Source organism: Equus asinus, chromosome 29 (genome assembly GCF_041296235.1).
Source record: "Equus asinus isolate D_3611 breed Donkey chromosome 29, EquAss-T2T_v2, whole genome shotgun sequence".
NCBI lineage: Eukaryota > Metazoa > Chordata > Mammalia > Perissodactyla > Equidae > Equus > Equus asinus.
This window is the reverse complement of record NC_091818.1, coordinates 33,316,096-33,335,473: the sequence shown is the minus strand read 5'-3', so window position 1 is coordinate 33,335,473 and position 19,378 is coordinate 33,316,096. Positions and strand designations below refer to the sequence as shown.

The following is a 19,378-nucleotide window of genomic DNA, read 5'->3' as shown; positions in this document are numbered from 1 at the left end:
GAATGATCACCACATTTGTTTTCTCACAAAGCTTCTGAAACAACCGAAGGATTAAAAAGACTGTAAATAATGCCTGTTTTCATTCTAAAGATATTTGCTCCTTCCGGTTTTAACATACCCACTTCATTGCCTTTTGTAAATTGAAAATTTAAAAAAAAATTTTTTTCCCAGTATTCTCCAGGACCAGTCTCTGTCCCAGGTACCACTTCCCTGGTCCCCTGTTGTGTGCATGGCATCATCAATTTGCTATTGGCTTTCCCAACTGCTACTCACACGGCCTCCACCCTATCCAGACCCACAGCCTTAGGGAGAGCTCCCCACCATCTGCTCGGGTTCATTCACGTGCAAAACTCGGGCATTTCAAATGCATAGTGAGCTCTTTGCTGCTTCATTGTTCTTTCTAGTGAGAGAAAAGAGCTTGTGCTACAGATCTTGCTCTCTGCTCCTCATAAATTCAAAAGAAAAATAAAAGGTATCGCTTATAGGATATTTTGAAAATTCATTGTTTTCAACATCTCCCCAAGTAGCAAGTGAGTTTTTTATGATTATATTTAGTCCTGCCTGGTCTGGCAGATTATGTTTTGTCACAAAACCCTGAAGCCTAGCAAGTGGACTGACATGTTCTGTATCTCTTTTGGCTTGTCATATCTGAGAAGCAGCAGACAATAAAAATGCAAGAAACTGCTTCAGTCTGCCTTATGGGATGAGGCCTCAAAGAGCTTTGCAATTGAGACAGTTTGCTTTTAGGTCAGCAGAAGTTGTAATGTAATGGAATATTGTCAAGACAGATTCTAGACTCTCCGTTATTTGCCTCTCGGATGTGGCAACACAAGCAGAGAACACACTGATACCTTACTGTTCAAATTCCAATAAATACAGCAGCACACTTAATTAAGTGAAAGCAATCAGAGAGAGTCTTTTTCCTCCTTGGCACAATCTGAATATAGTACCTTCTTCACACACCGTCTTCACCCTAGAGCTGGGTTTATGAGAATATGTCATGTTGACAAATATGAGAAAATAATAAACACCAGGATCCATGGCTATTTCGCATTATTGCTTCAACTCAAGACATTTCCAGGGAAGGGAAATATGAATCAAACAAGACGAAGTCAACGCGTGCTGCAGCCAATTTTGAGGCCAAAGGACCCCTTTCTCATCTACTGTCTTTATTTACACTCATTTGATGCATAAGAGTCTCTGGGAACCAAACCCAGTTTGCTTGTCTGTGTAGGTGGACTTCATTTAAAAAAATAGTAAAAATCATCCAGAAATAAAAGAACAATTTTGATCAGGGAAATAATATCTAGTTCCCTAAGGATAAAACAACTCATTCACCTGCGTCTAGGTCTTAAATTGAGCCTGGCATAGACGTGTGTATTTTCCAGTTCCTTCAGTGGCTAGAAGTGGAGAGAAATGATTAGAAAAATCCAGGCTTGGTTGAGGGAGGTGGTGGAGGGTGGGGGAAGTTCCCTTTACCAAATATAGTCCATCTCCAAATGCTCGCTTCCTCTCCTTCTTCTTTTCCCAAGCCCTTAGGGCTGAGAAAGTGGAGGGGATTTTGGCTCTTTTCATACTGAATTCATCCATCACATGGAAGTCATTGGTTTAGGGTCAATCTGAAGTTTGAACTTACGCACCTTCTGCTTTTTTTAAGGACGTATTGGAATTAGATACATACAGTTTGAAATGCATACTTTCAAAATCTTCATTTCTCATCCCAGAATCTTTTTCCCATTTGTCTTTTAGGTACATTGTCTAGTTTGGATCAATAAAACACTGGCAGAGGATGGAAGAGTCTGAGAGAGAAGAAATGTAAAAGGTATTTTTTTAAACATCTATGTTACTATTCATATCTAGGACTTTCCATTTTCTATACTTTGGTTGAAACTAGAGAAAAAATTGACTACATTTCACAAAAAGGATAAATACAGACATTCACTGTTGGCTAAGAACCTAATCTAGGTGAGCATACATTGGATTCTCAGGGTCCTTTCTCTCCAACTTGTGTGACAGAAGGGGATAGGCTGGCAGGAATGCTGCAGACATCCCAGCATGGCTGTCTTCAAGGTCAGCACGGAGCCCTTTGGTGGAGAAACACGCCACAGAGCTCCCAGCAATTGCAGGATCTCCAGAGAGCGGACTGGCTGTGCATGTTTATACACACCCACCAGCTAAACCACAGATGCAAATGCAACGTGCACAACTCAGAGGCCACATGTGGAGTTTTAGGTTGCCATAATGATGTATAATGTCTACCCTTGGTTTAGAAGGTGGGTGGGAGCATGGAAAAAAAATGCCCTGGTCAAACTAAAAATGTTTCTTGTAGTCAAGGCAATAATGATAGATTTGGGTATAATTGAAGAGAAAACAAAAAACGAAATGCAAAGCATACCTACTTTCTTTGATAATTTTGGTTAAAAAACAACTAAAAAGCAAAAAGCTTATTCCAAATCATGTCAGGATTGAAAGAGAGAGCAAACCTGGTCGAAACCAAATTCAGTTTTGTGAGACTCACTGTACAGAGAAAACCACGTGGCTGGTGTTAACTGTTGTCTCTGGATTCCCAACACTGTTAACCCAAAACAAAGAAAAATGTAGAAGCTGGAGGTGGAATTTCTCGGGAACTATCCTTCTGCCTATTCAGCTGGGTGGTTCAGTAAGGGAAGATTCCCATGAACACCCCAAAATTGCTCTCCACCCTCCTTTATCCCATTGTCAGGATCTGAAGTTGTCTGCAATCAAGTGACAATATCCTTTGGATAATGAAAATAGCTGTTACATCGTTCGAACTTACTATGCGCCAGGTACTACTCTAAGTGCTTTGTATGTATCAATTTATTTAATAATTACAGCAACCCTACGAAAAACGTGCTATTATTACCATCTCCATTTTATAGGTGAGGAAGTGAGGCATGGCGAGGTTAAGTAACTAACCCAAGATGAGCCACCTAGTAAGTGTTAGCAGAAAGATACCAACCTATGCAGCGTGGTAACAGAGTCTGTATCTTCAACCATTGTGATGCCCGACCTCTAAGTTTAAGCAATTGTTAGCATTTATTATGCCCTTCCTCTGTGCCAGATTCTAAGTATTTTACATGAATTCACTCATTTAATTATCACATTAACTATATGAAATAAGTACTACTATTATTATTATCCTATTTTGCATAAGAGAAAACTGAAGCACAGTGAGTAAGTATTGTGCCTAAGGTCATACAAGGACAACGTGGGAATCAAACCAGTCTCTCTTGGTCCAGTGCCTGCACTTTTTTCTGAGAGGCACGTGTAGGATTAAAGACAAACCTGGCGTCTGATTCATCTCTGTTTCTCCTGTCAACATAAGCAAGGTGCTTTCAACATTGGAGAAAATCAGTAAATGTTTCTTGAATGCTCCCTTTTTTAAACTGGTGTACACAGATCACTTCCATATATGGGAATTAGTGTGTGATGAAGACCACATTCTCCAATTAGCGGGGAGAAGGTGATTATTTAATTGATGTTTGCTGGAACAGATGGCTAGCCACTTAAAAGGAGAAACATTAGAAGAAAACACAGGTGAATGTTTTTTGATCTTTGGATTGGCCTGGACTTCTAAGCATGATAACAAAGCCAGAAACCATAAAGGAAAAATTGATAAATTTGACAATATAAAAATTACAAATTCTGTATGGCAAAATTCACCATAAATAACATCAATAGACAGATAAATTAGCAGAAAAATTAGCAACATCTATGATCCTAATACAGAAGATGTCCTTTTCCTAATGTGCCCAGAGCACTTAGAGACCAATAAGGAACAAAAATTTGAACAAAGGACAAATGATATAATTGGGCAGTTTTATAAAAGGAGAGTTAAAAACAGCTAATAAAGATTAGAAAAGAGATTTGATAATTAAATAAATTAATATAAAAACAAGGTATCATTTTTTATGTATTATCAGATTGACAAAAAGTGGAAAAACAGGTGCTTTTGGTGAAAATATGCATGGATACAATCTTTCTGCAGAGTAGTTTTTCAATATTCTTTTTCCCCCAATACTCTTCTTAGCTAACAGATCACCAGTTCCTCTTAGGTGTCCAGCCAATTCTGGCTAAGTGATGCAAGAGGGGATTTTGCCTCTGGGAGACATTGTCCTTATGATAAAAAGAGAGGCATAGGAAGAAATGCCCCTCTTCTTCATACTGGTGTTGTCATGTGATGCCTGGAACTCTGACGCCGTGCTGTGACCATGAGGGATAAGCCTGAGGACTGAGCCAATACATTGAGATAACAGATGCACAAGGTGGAAAAAAACCTTGCATTTGATGACATAACTTAGTTTCTGACTTAACCCTAGAATGCCCCAATTTTCAAACTTCTTGTTATGTGACATAATCAACTCATTTTTCAATTTTTTAAATTGGATCTCTTGTTCTTTGTAGCTGAAAGAATCCTGACAAAATGAATCAAAACTCAAAATGTGTATATCCTTTGAATCCCAAATGCAATTTCTAGAGCTTCCTCCAGAGGAGATAATCAGACAAGTGCACAGAGATGTATACATAACATACTATCCAGAACAGCGAAAGACTCAGAGACCACTTAAATGCCCTTCAAAAAGAAATTGGCTAGGGCCAGCCATGGTGGCTTAGTGGTTAAGTTCGTCATGCTCCACTTGGGCAGCCTGGGTTTGGCTCCTGGGTGCAGACCTATACCACTCACCAGCGGCCATGCTGTGGCGGCAGCTCACATACAAAAAGGAGGAAGATTTGCAACAGATGTTAGCTTAGGGCGTGTGTTCCTCAGCAAAAAACGAAAAAAGAAATTGGTTAAATACATGGTTAAATACTTGACTTTTACACAGCTAATAAGATGATGATGCAGATTGATATTTACAGACAAAAACTGTTATCAAAAAATGAACATATTGTTCTGGGGGAAATTCAAGTCACAAGAGAGCATATATCAGTAATATTTCATTTATGTAAAATTATGTGTATCTGATTAAAGAGATGTGTGAAAGAATATTAACCAGATTGAGGGTGAGGGTGGGGTTGCTAGGCCATAGATGCACAGAAAAAGAGACTCCTAGAGACAAACACAGGCAAGATCTGTGGGGCCAATGCTCACAGGAAAGGGAGTCTCAGCCAACGGCTGAGTATTCAAGTATTTTTACCAATGGCAAGACTGTCTCTAAGATGAGGATAAAAATAAAGCATTGTAGCCAATGAACTTCCAATATTTCTGGCCTCACTGGCAAGGCTTCCTCTTGTGAAACATTGCATCAGTCTAGGTTGGTGTCATTTGTCCCTGTTTGGACACCTTCAGCTGCAAGTTACAGAATCCCCAACTTTAAACAGTGAGGAAATTATTACCTCCCATAACTCAAGTTCTGAGTTAGAGTGGACTTAAGGTGTGATTGATTCATCAAAGACCCAGTTCTCTTCCTCTCTCCACTCTGCTGTCCTCAGTGTTTCCTTCCTCAGGTTTGTGGCAAGAGGCCAGCAGAGGTTCTGGGTGTCATATCCAGCCTGGATATGTCCAGAGAAAGAGGAGAGCATCTCTTCCTGTAGCTCTTTCCCAGTAGCCTCCCGATAGACTTCTTTCTCATCTCATTAGCCTATTCCTTCTGTCGGACTTGAACTAATCTCTTGAAATAAGGATGGTGTTGCCATAGCCCAACTAGGTTTACCATCAGAACCCCATCAGAACCCCATCAGAACATTGAAGGAATAATATAATAAATGTAAATGGCACAGCAAATGTCTGGCTATTCTTGATGGGGCAAGTTAGAGCTGAAGCCAACCCATGGGTGGGTTGGAAGAAAATCAGTAATGTTAAGAAGGAATTAGGGGGGTACATGGGTGGTGGGTGGGCACCCTACAGTGTCCACTAATCCTGTATGCTGGTACTCATTTTATTCCCTCAGTGCCCTTGTTTTAATTTCCAGATTTGTCTACAGGGACATATGTGCCGATCCTACAGACACCACATGTTTCCTGTTTCTTTGACAGTGCTTCTCACGATAACTCTAATCTTACAACTTATAGCTTAGTTATTATTTATTAAGCACTTAATATGCACCAGACACTATTGTAAGAGCTTTACTCGTAAGGAATGTACTTATTTTGCAGACATGAATATTTCCATTCCAAGTAATAAATCTAAAGTTATAAAAATAAATTAAAATTAGTAGCATCTTGGTGCATACCTCAGTCTCCTGGGTGCTTAGTTAGCATGTATCCATCCTTCCGGCCTGAATTACCCATGAACGTTAACAAGAGTCAAACTCCGACTCTTCAAAGAGAGGTAAGATCCAGATTCTTCTTCTAGCTTCAGCCCTGATTTGCATCATCATGATGAGCCAGACATTTGCTGTGCCGTTTACATTTATTATGTCATCATTCTTTCAAAAATGCCATTAGGTTGATTTTATTAACTCAGGAGATTTTACAGATAGGGAAACTGAGGCTGAGAGAGTCCAAGTAACATACTTGAAACTAAAGATAATAAAACCCAAAGTTCTTTCCACTAGACTCCCTTTCTTCTTTTTTTTAAATTGTGTCATATGCTTTAATTGCATATCCTTAATTTAGTGATAAACTCCTTATTGTTCTGTTGAAACGCACCAGGGTTCAACTGAGTGCTGGGCATGTAGTTATCTCTGAGTAAATATCTGGCCATTATCCAATCAAACTGGAATGGACGGGGGATCACTGCTTGAAACCACGCAATCTCGTATGTGGGTTTAGTTAACTCCCACCTGGTATGCATTCTCCTGCCGGTGCATTCTGATCTCCTTAGGATTTCCGACCCGCCTCAGTCAAAAAGACACTGCAGTCAAAACATGAGAATTAAGTCTGCTTGTTATATACATGTCATTAAAAAATTGCCCCAGGAGTTTCAAGCGCACTGAAAATTAAGAATCTGAAATAGAAATTTTACAGCTTCCCTGAGACTTTTGAGGCCCATGGAACAGCTCAAAAGCTTAAAAGCAGCTGTGTATCAACCAGGGATTTGAAAAATCAAGTCGTGTTCTTCCTGCCACTTAAGTCAATACCAAGTGTAAAGATTTTGCAATCAGAAGCTCACTAGCAATCGCGTCGGGAAGTGTTCAGCTGTGGAATGTTAATCCCCCCAGCTGGATGGGGGCTGCAGCCCAACAGTAGCCAAGTGTGTCGTCCTCATAAATATGACTCAGAAGCATTCACGAGATATTGAGGTCCTAAAAATAGCCTATTTTTATATTGATGTTTTCCCTAACTACAGCCTCGCTGAAAGAATGTATGTGTCCACAGCTCCACTTTTCCTTCCACAGTGCTTTTAAATTACATGTCGTTACGGCCACGTCCAGTCGTCTCAGAAATATTTCTTATTGTAAAACAGTGCCATGTGAAAGCCAGCATCCAAGTATCTAATTTCTCCACCCGACATTGCCATGGTCACCCCAGAGGAAGGCTCGTCCTTAGCCTTTGGAAAACAATAAATGCTTTTTCTTGGGAAATTGTGATTTCTTCTGCGTGAATTTTTAGAGGCACTTTGTTGGTACTCATTACCGTGGTGCTCCTGGTGAATTTCAGCGATCAGAACGTGATGCTTATTTTTAACATTGAGGAAATGGATCATTCATGGAAACAGCAGCAGAGGCAATTTTAGAACGCAAAACTGCGGGGATAATAATATATTATAATGATGCCGCTACACGTTTATCGAATGCTATACCTTGTTTAAGCATTTTCATGGTACTGCCTATTCGAGGGGGAGAGTATGCTGAACCCTAAACCCATGTTTTTGGCTCATGGGGTCTTTGCTCACACTCATTGCTGATGTTTTACTCTTCCAACAGCAGGAGGAGTCCAATGGAGAATAGTAGCTTTGCCTCATTGAGTCCAACTTTGTTTTTCTAGTTTTCATTTGAAGCAGCATCCGAGTGGAGCCCTCAGTGCGGCTTCTCCCACTTCCCCACTGAAATACCTAAGTCACAGAAAATGAAAAGAACTCACTCAAGTACCCTGAACTGAAATATCAAGAAACAGAATCTGGGAGAAATTTTCACTATCAGGAAGGCTGTTGGAATTAAAGTTAAATAAACAGTGGCCTAACCACGCTTAATTTAATGAAACAAAGAAGCCTTGCTCTCATGAAAGAAGACAAGAACACACATTGCCCCTTCTTCTCACAGACTCAGGGTCTGAATAAACCACAAAAGAGCCACATGGAAGGGTTACTGGTGACCAGAGTCCTAGCCTCCAATTCTCTTTTCTAACATAATTCTACTTGGCATAAGTAGAAATGTTGTTTTCTGTGACTTCCAGGAAACAACAGATGAGAAAATGTGAAGTGGAGGAGGGTGGGGCATGTGTGTATGTTGGGGAAGGGGGTGGCAGGGATGACTGGGATGAGGATGGAGATGGTGGTAGCTCAGTGCCTTCTGGGAGGTATAGCCTTTGGACATGATGCATAATGGGCAAGAGGCCGGTAAAGTACATAATGGGGAGAGAATGTTCAGAAGTACTCTGCTGATTCAGAGTTGCAGAAACCTGGGCAACTGAGAAGGAGGACCCCCACCTTGGTATGGTAGAGCCACAGTAGGAATTGGACAGGAAGCCATGCCTGAACCTGCTGCTCCTCATGGAGATCAGAATTGGGAACTGGCCCCTGAAAACGCACAAGTGGACCAAAGCCGCACACCTTCCTCTGATGGAGGTAACTTGGGGCCTGCCTGTGTGCTCAGGGTGTGGATGGGTGCACATCTGTTTCCTTGGCTTAGCACCTTGAGATCAGGAACCTGGCTGATTCCAGCTTAGGTAGGCATCGCTATTTCTTAACGAAACAAGAGCATGCTTTGAGTCTGGATAGAGAGGTTGAGTAAGGAGGATAAAAATGACATGTCCGTGTTGGAAGTGAGGAGAGGACTGCATAACAAGACAGAAGAACAAGGAACAGGGAACATCCAGCATTCAAGAGACTCGGAGGTGGTGCCTACATCTGCGTGCTGTACCCTGAATTCATGGCAAACAAGGCTCACAAAGGACTAAGAAGGTCAAAGCATGTTGGAAAAGGACACAGAATCCACAATGACAAAAAAAGTCATGAAATTGTATGTACCAAATAACCTAACATAAAAATACGTAAAGCAAACACCATTAAAAACTATAAAGAGAAATTGAAAGAAACATATTGTTATTGCTATGAGAGACTTAAAAGCACATCTTTCAGCCTCTGCCTGATTGAATAGACGGAATCAGACAATAATACGGACCAAAGTTAATGATTACAGGGCATATCAACAGATGCACATTTAACCTTCTGTCCTTCAGAGAATAACCTATTTCTCAAGAGCCCGTACAAAAACTTTTGATACAGTAAGTCACATAGAAAATAAGTCTTTCATGGAAATTAGCAACAAATGTTTAAACAGCAATAATCAGTATAGAGGATAACAAGGAAAATTAAATCACTCTATAACAAAACTTAAAGAAAAGCTAAACTTAGAAAAATCGGCCTTATTTATGACAGCAGAAATAGGAAATAACACAAATGAATCAGTTCCCTGGCCTGCAGCCTTACCGAGAACACTGGCATGAACACATATCCATTAGTATACACACAAAGAGAGTCATCCCATTAGAATTACTGGCATAGCAAGTTAACCTGTGCTGGGGAAGTTTCCTCCCGCTCCAAATGTCTTCTCCATGCAGGTGTGATTCCATCTGAAATTCCACCATTAGAAGTTCATTTGAACAAAGTGAGCAATGTGCTTTCTACAATCGTCTGTTGGCGTCTAAATATGCCTGAGAGGAGCAATGTATGAAGTCACTAACACCTTAGCAGGAATGGCGGGTAATGTTATAAAGGCAACCTTTCCAGGCGCAGGCCCCAGGGAGGGCGAAGTCTCGGCTGGTGTCAGTGGAAGGAGCAGTGAGCCGTGTTGCAGATGGCTTCTCTGGGTTGAGATTCTACCATATATCCGAGAGGCATGTTTGGGAGAATGAACCAGTGATGATCAAGTGTGGATAACATATACTAGATCCCCAATACGTATTTGTTTTCCTGTGATTTTTATCATTCAAGTGTCGTAGAGACAAATGCTAGTTCAATAAAGCTTTGATTATAATCTAGTAAATTTATATATATTATTGTAATTTTTATATATAATATAAATAAGTTATATATATTTATATATTGCTGTATTTTATTACGTTTGTATTTAAATCTGACTTGGGGCTGTACTAAGTAGTTATACTCAGAGTTCTGAACCTTGGAATCTAAAAAAGGTTATGGGGGATGGGGAGAAATTTCCCTCCCCTTCCACTGAAAATAATTAAACTGTCCAGAAACACTAATACCTTACATTTGATATCACTTACTTATGTGTGAGTTTACAGTTCTCACATGCATTATCGGATCCTCCTGGATAGCAGCTAAACTCAGGATTTTCACATATTAGGATGTTAACTTTATTAGGGCTAATTGGAATTGTTTCCTGGATTTTTTCCCCCCAGGCTAAGTGAGATGAAGGACGCTGTCTTATTTAGTCAGTTTTCTCTTTCTCTTAAAAATATCCTGAGTGATTTGTGGGCGTATTTTGCTCTCGTGTCAAAGTGCATCGCTTTGTTCTCCCTCCGTGTCGCTCTTGTTCCCATTATCCCCTTCTCGTCCCACTCCCAGTCCCCACTCCTGCCTCCAGTGTAGGGAGAGAGTGGATTTGCTGATTTACTTTTCCGTATTGTTGGGGAAATATCGTTTGCCTCTATGTTGTATATTCAGAGTGTTAAGTAGTTTGGCTAAGTCGATGTTGAATTGAGGTCACGGGAATTTTATCCCTTGGTCTGCCACTAATTCTCACAGTGATACACTGTAAGTTATTGAACAACTATGCCTTAGCATGCACAGCTATAAAATTAAGATAAGATTGCAAAAACCACTGGCCATGGTATGTTGAATTCAAATGACTGATCCCTATCAATGTAACGGGTTCTCTGGAGCACAGGTGCTTATCTTTGAGCTGAACTCTCTGAAGTTCTTTGCAAAAGCTTGTGTGCAGATGCCTATTTTCTAGAGAGAGCCTTCATAAGTGTCATCAGAGTTCATAGGAGCCTGTATGCCCTGCAGCCTCCAGGTTTGGGGACCCATGAAGAATTTTTCTTTGGTCCGTGATGAAATGAGAAAAGTAAGAACAATTGTAAGGGAGTTTCCACAAGGCTAAATGTATTCTACTTTAAAGACTGCACTTTATTTTAAAAGTATGTATTTCCCAATTGTTGGATGTTTAACTTACTATTTTGATAGTGTTCATGGAGGGTGAGCTCTCCTACCCCTGCCCTGGTGGCTTCCCTTGGCAAAATTTAAAAGTTAGGTTCAAAAACTTTTTAATATTTTCATGATCCATGGAAACAAATATTTGGGAATTACAGCTTTTATAGAGGATTCTCCCAGCCCTTTATCTTTCCTTCTAACTTTTGCTGTCTGTCTGTGGTTGTTTTGAGAGTAATATTAATCAAGCATCATTGGGCTGCCTCTAGGGCCAGTGTATTCAACACAAATCAACAGCCACCAGCCTTGAAGAACAAGAAGGTCTTCAGAGTGGGTGTTCTCGGAGGGGTGGCTCACCCAGGGCATCGCAGTGCTGTCAGCCTTTCCTTCCCCTCAAACCTCACAGTGCTCAGAGCTGCTCAGCTTCTTTCCCCCTGTCCTCGCACTGCCAACTTCCCCCTGCATTCCCCACCTCCTTCAGAGTGTGGCACCACGCCCCATCCCGTGTTCCTCCCTGGGGACCCTCCTCCTTGCACAGATCCCTGTGGGGTGAGATCTAGCATCGACTCTACTTCCTTTGCCCTGCCTCTTCCCTCAAGCAGTCTTCCTGGAATTTTGGAAGATAAAACCCTCCATCTTGTAATGAAAGTTACAGTTCAGGGAAGTGAGACTCAAAAACGACAACTAAAAACTACATTCTTCATCCTTCTCTTTCATTTCCTTTTTTCTTCTCCCAATATTTTTCTTTCACCAACATTTTATTAACAATGTAAAAGGCCAGCCCATTGGAGAAGAATTGGGGGAAAGTAAAACAGTCAAGGAAGGTAAGCATTGAAGCGAGGCAGAGATGGAAGGAGCTGGTCTTCAGTCTGAACAAGAATGGACTTGATGATGGAGCACTGTCTGGGGCTTCAGAAGCACTGGGCCACTCATCTACCTCATAGGGCTTCCTTTGGACTGTTATCCATGTTGAAGTGCTATATCTTGGTTCATTTGCTTATTCAACAACTACTATGGTATGCCTACTGTGTAGTAGGCACTGTGCTAGGCACTGGGGATGCAACAGTGAATAAATGCAGATATGTTTTCTGTAAACATGGGTGACTCAGACTGACACCGAATCATCAGACTCAGGGAGAAGAGTATGTTTCAAGATCAATCAGTTGACAGATTCATTGCCAAAGGAAGTTTCCTTAGCTTCTTAAGAGGAGATGCAAGGATTTCAGACCAAGATTGATGCATCTAGTCAAAGGGAATCGAAAGTTTGCAAGGCAAGATGCATAGCAGTGAATCTTTGGTCGTTAGCATTCTCTAGGGGAAAAGCATAAACTGAGGTCACTGATGGACCCAGGCAAACACCCCTTACCAGGCAAAGAGCTCAGATCCCTGAACACTTGTGTCCTCCTCACTTTCTTGATTCACTTTCTGCTGCTCCATGTAGTCATTCCACCCCCGAGGCCACGTAGGTCTCAGTTTCTTGGAGGCCAGTCAAGAGTAAATGTAAATCCAAAGCTTATTTAGTCCCCTCTAAAACTCCATGCCACACTCAGAAAGGAAACCAGTTCTCCAAGAGACCAAAATTAAATTAGGCTGGCATCTTGAGTGGGTTGGAGAGGAAGTCTATGTGATTCGGGTGACCTTTAAACAGAGTTCCTATTAACACTGGCCACTGCGTAAATCTTGATTTTTCAGTTGAAAGGTAAGTTTACCCTTCATATATCACACCGATGTTACCAAGACACAGGAGAAAACTTTGGTTTAGGACAAATTACATTTAGAAATTTAAAACAGAAAAATCCGCTTTGTAAATGATCCAGTAATTTTCTATCATCTGGAAATACTTCACGTAAAGAACAAATTGAGTAGAAAAAAAGACCTATTTTGGATTAGAAAATATTTTTCAGTTAGGAGAGGAGGAGACGGAGATGGGATGGAAAAAAAAGTTAACATTCAAATTATTATTGTCCCTAAACTCTGTTCTTAGGAGGTGAATGGACTGGGTCATGGGGGCTCTTGGTGGCTTAAGACATGTGTGGTGATGGGGTAGAGAAGATAACCAGACACTTTATGGAAATATGTGTTTACTGGGCATGCTCTCCAACGTAAGCCTTGAATGAAGACTCAATGAGAACACTGGGTGATGGCAGACATGTCAATGAGATGGAAGCTGGTGGATGGGGTGAGAAGGAGAGTGAAAAAAGGAGAAATTGGGAAAGATTTCTTTCCTTGTATTGCAAGGCTGCTTCTCTTAATTTTGTGGCTTTGCCACAAGCACAAAGGCCTGTGACGAACGTATAATAAGACTTACATAAATGTTGATGTTTATACCCGAAATTCTATACATCATACATCGATTTATGCTAACTTCCTCCTTAAAATAAAAATTCTCTTGGGAAAGTTCAAGACAATCGACCATCCATTTTTTTATGACGAACGTTTAATAAGACTGCTTTCTTCTGGTTTCTATTAGAGACTAGCTGAACAATGAGAGTTTGATGGCCAAGTGGATAGGAAGAAGCAGGGCAATTTAGGGTCACGAAGATGTTGGGCTGAGTTTGGGTGCAAGTGGGGTTTTGGGAAGTCAGAAGTTTTTACTTCTCTGGGATAATGTCCTCAAAGTGCCAAGTGAACAAAATATCAGGAAGAAAAGCCAATTAGAACGACCGTGGCCATGCAATTTGGGGCACAATGTAGGATTCACATAACCCTCACTTTTCGAAATTGTAAGCATTCTTTGGAAAACTAAGAATCTAAAATATTTTTAAGATTTAAATGCTGTGAGTTGGAGTCAACCAGTCTTCTAAAGTCTCGTGCTTTCCGAGCTTCAGTGGTGTCACCCCAACGTGCCAGCATCCACATTTGCTATCCAGAGTTGCGAACAGTAATTTTCAGCAAGACGTCAAGTAGGCGCTTGACAGTAGTAGAAGCAGCATCACAACCATCATCTCAAAGGATCATTTATCAGTTATTTTGGGAAAGGGGAGGATTTTTTTTTTAGAAGAGAGGAAATGATGCTAATGAGTTTTTTGTCTGCATACATTCCCCACTGAGATCCTATCTCAGTGCATCTCAGCTTGCTACATATTTAGCCTTAAAGGAAAATGAGGTGAGATGGAGATATTTGAATCATAGAAGTAATAAAACATGCTTCTGGAAAATAGCTTTTCTACTCTTTCCTAACCCCACACCTCCCAGTTATGAGGTTTGTTTCTTCAATGCAAGTCTTGGGAAAGTATTGCTGGGGATACTGATTCCTAGAAAAATACATACATATGTTTATAATCTATCTGAAGGGAAAGAGAGAAATAGCAAAGAAAATGGACTAGAGAAAAATAACACAATGTTAGAAAAAAGAGAAAAGAAACAAGGACAGTGTTTGCTCTATGAGGACATTCTGCAAACTGCACCCTTACCAGCTTCCCAGGAAACCCAGGGTGCCCTCATCTCTTGGCTCAGACATTGGTGCCAGGCAGTGTCTTCTATTCACATGCCTTTCCTTTGGATCTTGCTGATTGATGTACTTCTTACAATCCCTTCAAGAGGCTGGGAATGAGGGTGACCTGCATGCTGGGTTATCAATGGAGCTGAAGGAAGGGCTGCAAGGAGATTGATAGGATGAAGCTAAGAAGCATCCTTGGTATGAAAGGAGGGGTTCTAGGTCATGAAGCACTAGATCCATTGGGTTGCCTGCAAGAAATGTAAAATTTCTCAGGTTCCTAGGTGATTCACTTAATTTTCCCATCATCACTGTATGGTTGGTTTTGTGGGTATGTGGTTAAAACTAGACACAAAGGACCTTGAACATACCCTCCAAAACTAAAATATAACCGGGGCCTGAGGTCAAATGTTACGTGGCTGGTATCCGTGATGGGAAAGATCTTGGAAGATGGCTGATGGGGGTTGGTGGAGTCTTGACTTGCCCAAAGCCTGCTATAGGTGAAGGAGATAGAGTGGGAGCAGTTCGGGGTAAGAGTATGCCCTCTTCATGGGTTTTCCACCACTACAAGTAGTCCGCCACCCGAATGGTCAAGTTGAAATCCCTTATAACTCAGGTGTTAGAAGACTGGGAGTTGTCCTGTACAAGTTGGGTCACCAAAGTTCCTTTTACATTTTGTGTAGGTAGTACCATGCTATCACCAACAAAGTTCTTAGGTAGTAAGTTGAAAGGTGGTCAAGGTCAGTTGTGATGGTGCAGGGTATAGAATGGGGTCTCAGTAGACAGAGCAAAATTGGAAGCAGTGGAAGGGAGGAGAGAGGGTATATGCCTCAACTGCCCCTCAAGCTAGGTTCTGTGCTCCAGTCTTCCACTTGAAGGTGAGGATCAGATTCAAGCAGTGCACATGGTTAAGACCTGGCTTTTCAGCAAGATGAATTATCAGCTGTTTCATGGCTGAAATGTTGGATAGATGCAGATGAGAAAAGCAACAGCATTGAAATCAACAGTTGAGAAGACATCACAGCTATCATGATGGCTATACTCTGCTGTGCAGAACAACAGCATTTCTGTGTCCTGGTGCAACGCCCCTGGGGATTAATGCTTTCAGAGATCAGGAACACGCAGAAGAGGACATGTCTCTTCCAGCAGGGTGTTGGATCGATCTGCACACATATTTGGTTGTAGAACGAGGTCCTCCCCCTTAAAAATTGTTTGAGTCCCTCCAGACTGCTGAAAGTGTCCAGGAATTAGTCCACCTGCTTACTTATGGTTACATACAGCTGGAATGGAGGTGACTCCACTAAGGGAGAGGACGGGACTCACACAAGGCAGGGGGGTTTGTAGGAAGGCAAGCCTGGCTAGCCACGTGGGGCAGGTTGATGGGAGGCTGTGTAGGAGAAAAGCCTTCAGGTCTTGACTTCAAGAGACTTACTCTTGGTTTAATCCAGATCCTACAGAAGCTTATAATACAGCAAATCCTGCAGACAGGGGGAGGAGATTACCCAGAATTAGTTGACAGTCTATGTAGTCTATAGAATATAGTCAAAGAAAGATGCCCTTCAAATGAAAGAAAAAAACCTGCAATCACTTGAGCCAACTTCTAGCTAATAAAGCACTAAAGAGAAGGTTCTGTAAGGGCATCAGCAGTGACTAGATATGGCTTATTTTAAACTACGATCACATTTGCATCAAATAATAAATGGTCTACATCTGTTAAAAACTCTTTTTTTCTTTCTAGCTGTCACTTTATGTCCTGGTGAAATCTTGCTCTCTGATTATTTTACTATATTGGAAAGAGGAGAAGCAAAGAGGGGAGGAAATATTATTTCCTTAGCACCCCATCAATCCAGACATATTAAGTACTTTGCCTCCATTATCATCAGAACGACACTATGCATTACTTATTATCAATTCTACTTTCCAAATCAGAAAACCAAGGTCTAAAGAGTTTGCGTAGCTTTCTCAGCCACTGAGAACAGAGAGAGAACTGGAACCTGTGTGTATCCGCTTCCAGTGCCATCGCTCCCTCCAGTGAACCATGTCGCTTCTCCAAACCAACAGCAGAAATGTACACTGCAGCCCATCAAGAGCTGAAATATTTTATCTGTGAATGAGTGAAGTTTCACTGGGTATGTGTGATGCAAAATTCTTAAATATAGGGTGTATATATTTGTGTGTGTGCATGTGTGTATGGGTTTGTAGTATGTATATGCGTGTATATAGTACACACGTATATCTATACATATGTACATATGTGTATGTATATACTTAGTATATACATACACGCGTACTCTCTCTCTCTATATTTCATTAAATCATAATCCTGCATTAATGATGTTTGTGCATTGTTATAAAGACAGAGAGTGGGGCTTGCACAAGTCACAGGAGCAGGCTATGTGTTTTTTTGCCTGTTTGCTGATAAATGTACATCAGGCAGAATTTGGCCTGACTTGTTTTCCTGTAATATACCACCCACCTCTAACCAGAGGAGGGTACTAATATTTACCAGAAGGATCTGACCTTAGCTGGATAGCTACCTAGTCTTGGGTCCATCTGTCACTCCTGAGCCTCTGAGAAACCAGCCTCACTACAATGAGGCCAGCCTACCACACACCCACCACGCACCCACCATGCATGCTGTTGACTATTCATGCACCCAGCATGGGTCCAGCCCAGCATCCCACAGCTGTGTCACGACAGCCTCTGCAGGAATCGCTACCCATGAAATATGCTTGGGTTTACTTTGTCATTTCTAGGGCTGGGTTAAATCCGTCATTTTAAGAAGCTAAAATGTGGGTAAGTGTTAAATGCATTACTATTCATTTGTGGGGGAAAAGTATCAACATGGATAAATTCCACTAATTTGTCTTTTCCTACACTTGTCTGTTTCTCCCTAATAATTAATTATTTAATAATTTCTTCATCGCTCATCCCACACCTCTTTCCTGAACATGACCACTTGCCTTAGGATACAGAGCTGAATGAGGTGTGGTCCTCACTGTGGACCTCCCTGAGCTCTCGAGTAAGGGAGGCAGAGGGGAGAATAAGAGTGATGAAGAGATACAGGAGCAGAGGGAGGAGGTGTGCAAGATGGGAGAGCATGGAGGAGAGGGCGGAGTCTGATGGAGGAGGCAGCCCTTGGAGTTTTGCACTTTGATCCTCTTAACAGAGCCCTGGGTTTAGGAGTATGTTGCTGTTTCCATCAGGACCAGCTCAGTGTCACTCACACACTTAGAGAAGTGAGGAGACACCAGGAATCCCAGGGTTTGCCATGGTTCCTAGGTCGTACCACAAGGGACTAGAAATGCTTCTTGGGACTGAGAACGATCCCTGAGACAAGAATACATGCTGTAAGAATTGTACTCTGGGCCCAAAATTGTTGTTTCTATCGAAAGCTATTCTCACTTTCTGGGATGTAAGATTTAGACCTGGCCAGCTGGAGTGTAGGTCCTTCCTTTGCCTGTTTATGCCTGTGGAACATCAGAGCGTTGGTTTCTCATGCATCCAATGAGGATAATAATAAAAGTAATAATCATGCCTTCTCCACTGACCTCTCAGGGTTTTTATGAGGCTCAAAGGGGATAATGCATGTGAAGGCGCCTTGTAAGCTCTAAAGCGTGCCCTAAGCATTTGCAGTCATTATTATCAGTATTGGCAAAGTGTCAGTTACTGCATCCCTTCCATCTGTGTGGAAAGCCTTTTACTCACTCTGCCATTAGAAGGTCACTCGTGTCAACTCTGAGAGGCCCTTTGCAACATGGGATTCCATTGTTGCATCTTGTGAGGAGCGATCCATTTGGAGTAACCTCCTCTTAAGGTTTGACGAATGCCTTCATTGTTAGAAGCAAACACAAGGCAATGCACATGTGTTTGAATCAGAGTTTTATGTCTAATGCTCAGAGGATTATATAATTAAATCATAGATGACGTCTTCTGAAATACTCAGAAAGAGTCTCATTCTCATATAGGCTCAACATCCACGTTGCACGTTCCCATTGCTTGTTGTTAGGTGATGTATGTATGTGTGACATGGTGTGTGCGTGCCCCTGCACACTCACCCATACGTGAGTAGGGCAGAGGGCAGGGACACAAGGAGAAGATGAGAAAAAGTCTTATAAAATGAACCCAATTGTGCAAAATATTACACGATGGCAAATACTTCCAGCCTCAATCTACCTGATGGTCACCCTGGCTTCAGGGATTAATGAACCTTGTCATTAGACTTCTGAGACAGACAGCATCTCATTGCAGGGGACTATTTCCATGAATGAATAATCATAATAAATACAAGCCAGAGGTTCATCTTCTACTGTCTATTTCACTGTCCCAGACCAGATCTGGGGCAATGGAACTCATTTTCAGTGGCACATGGAAGAAAGCTGCCTTTTCCATCTCTCCAGAAGATTTACGGGCATGCCCCCCATGGTCTACTGCCAGAGCAGAAGCTGCCTTCTTCAGCCATCATTCATGCATCACCTCTTACATACAAAGTGCTCTCTGAGACATATTGCATTTTGTAGTGTTTGACTTGGTTTTCTCAGGCGACACTTAAAGAAGTTATATGAATTATTCAGAATCCAAAGACAGCAAAGTTCAAACTCAGGTCTTCTGGCTCCAAATCTGTGTATTTCCTGGTCCACCACATCGACCTTCTGCTCCCTTGGCCGCCATCCCTCTCTGTGAACACAATCACATCCCCATTC

The 19,378-nt window shown here is 41.5% G+C and overlaps 1 protein-coding gene and 1 long non-coding RNA gene across 6 annotated transcripts in view; one reads left to right on the top strand and one right to left on the bottom strand.

The window, feature by feature from the left end:
- The window catches only part of FRMD4A (FERM domain containing 4A), a 584,597-nt gene that overhangs the window by 346,851 nt on the left and 218,368 nt on the right, over window positions 1-19,378 (bottom strand). The window lies entirely within an intron of this gene.
- LOC123282107 (uncharacterized) overlaps window positions 1-19,378 on the top strand; it is a 103,576-nt gene that overhangs the window by 41,353 nt on the left and 42,845 nt on the right. The window contains exon 3 of the long non-coding RNA XR_006522054.2: window positions 1,750-1,822. This is a non-coding gene — a long non-coding RNA (uncharacterized lncRNA). The remainder of the gene's footprint in view (window positions 1-1,749; window positions 1,823-19,378) is intronic.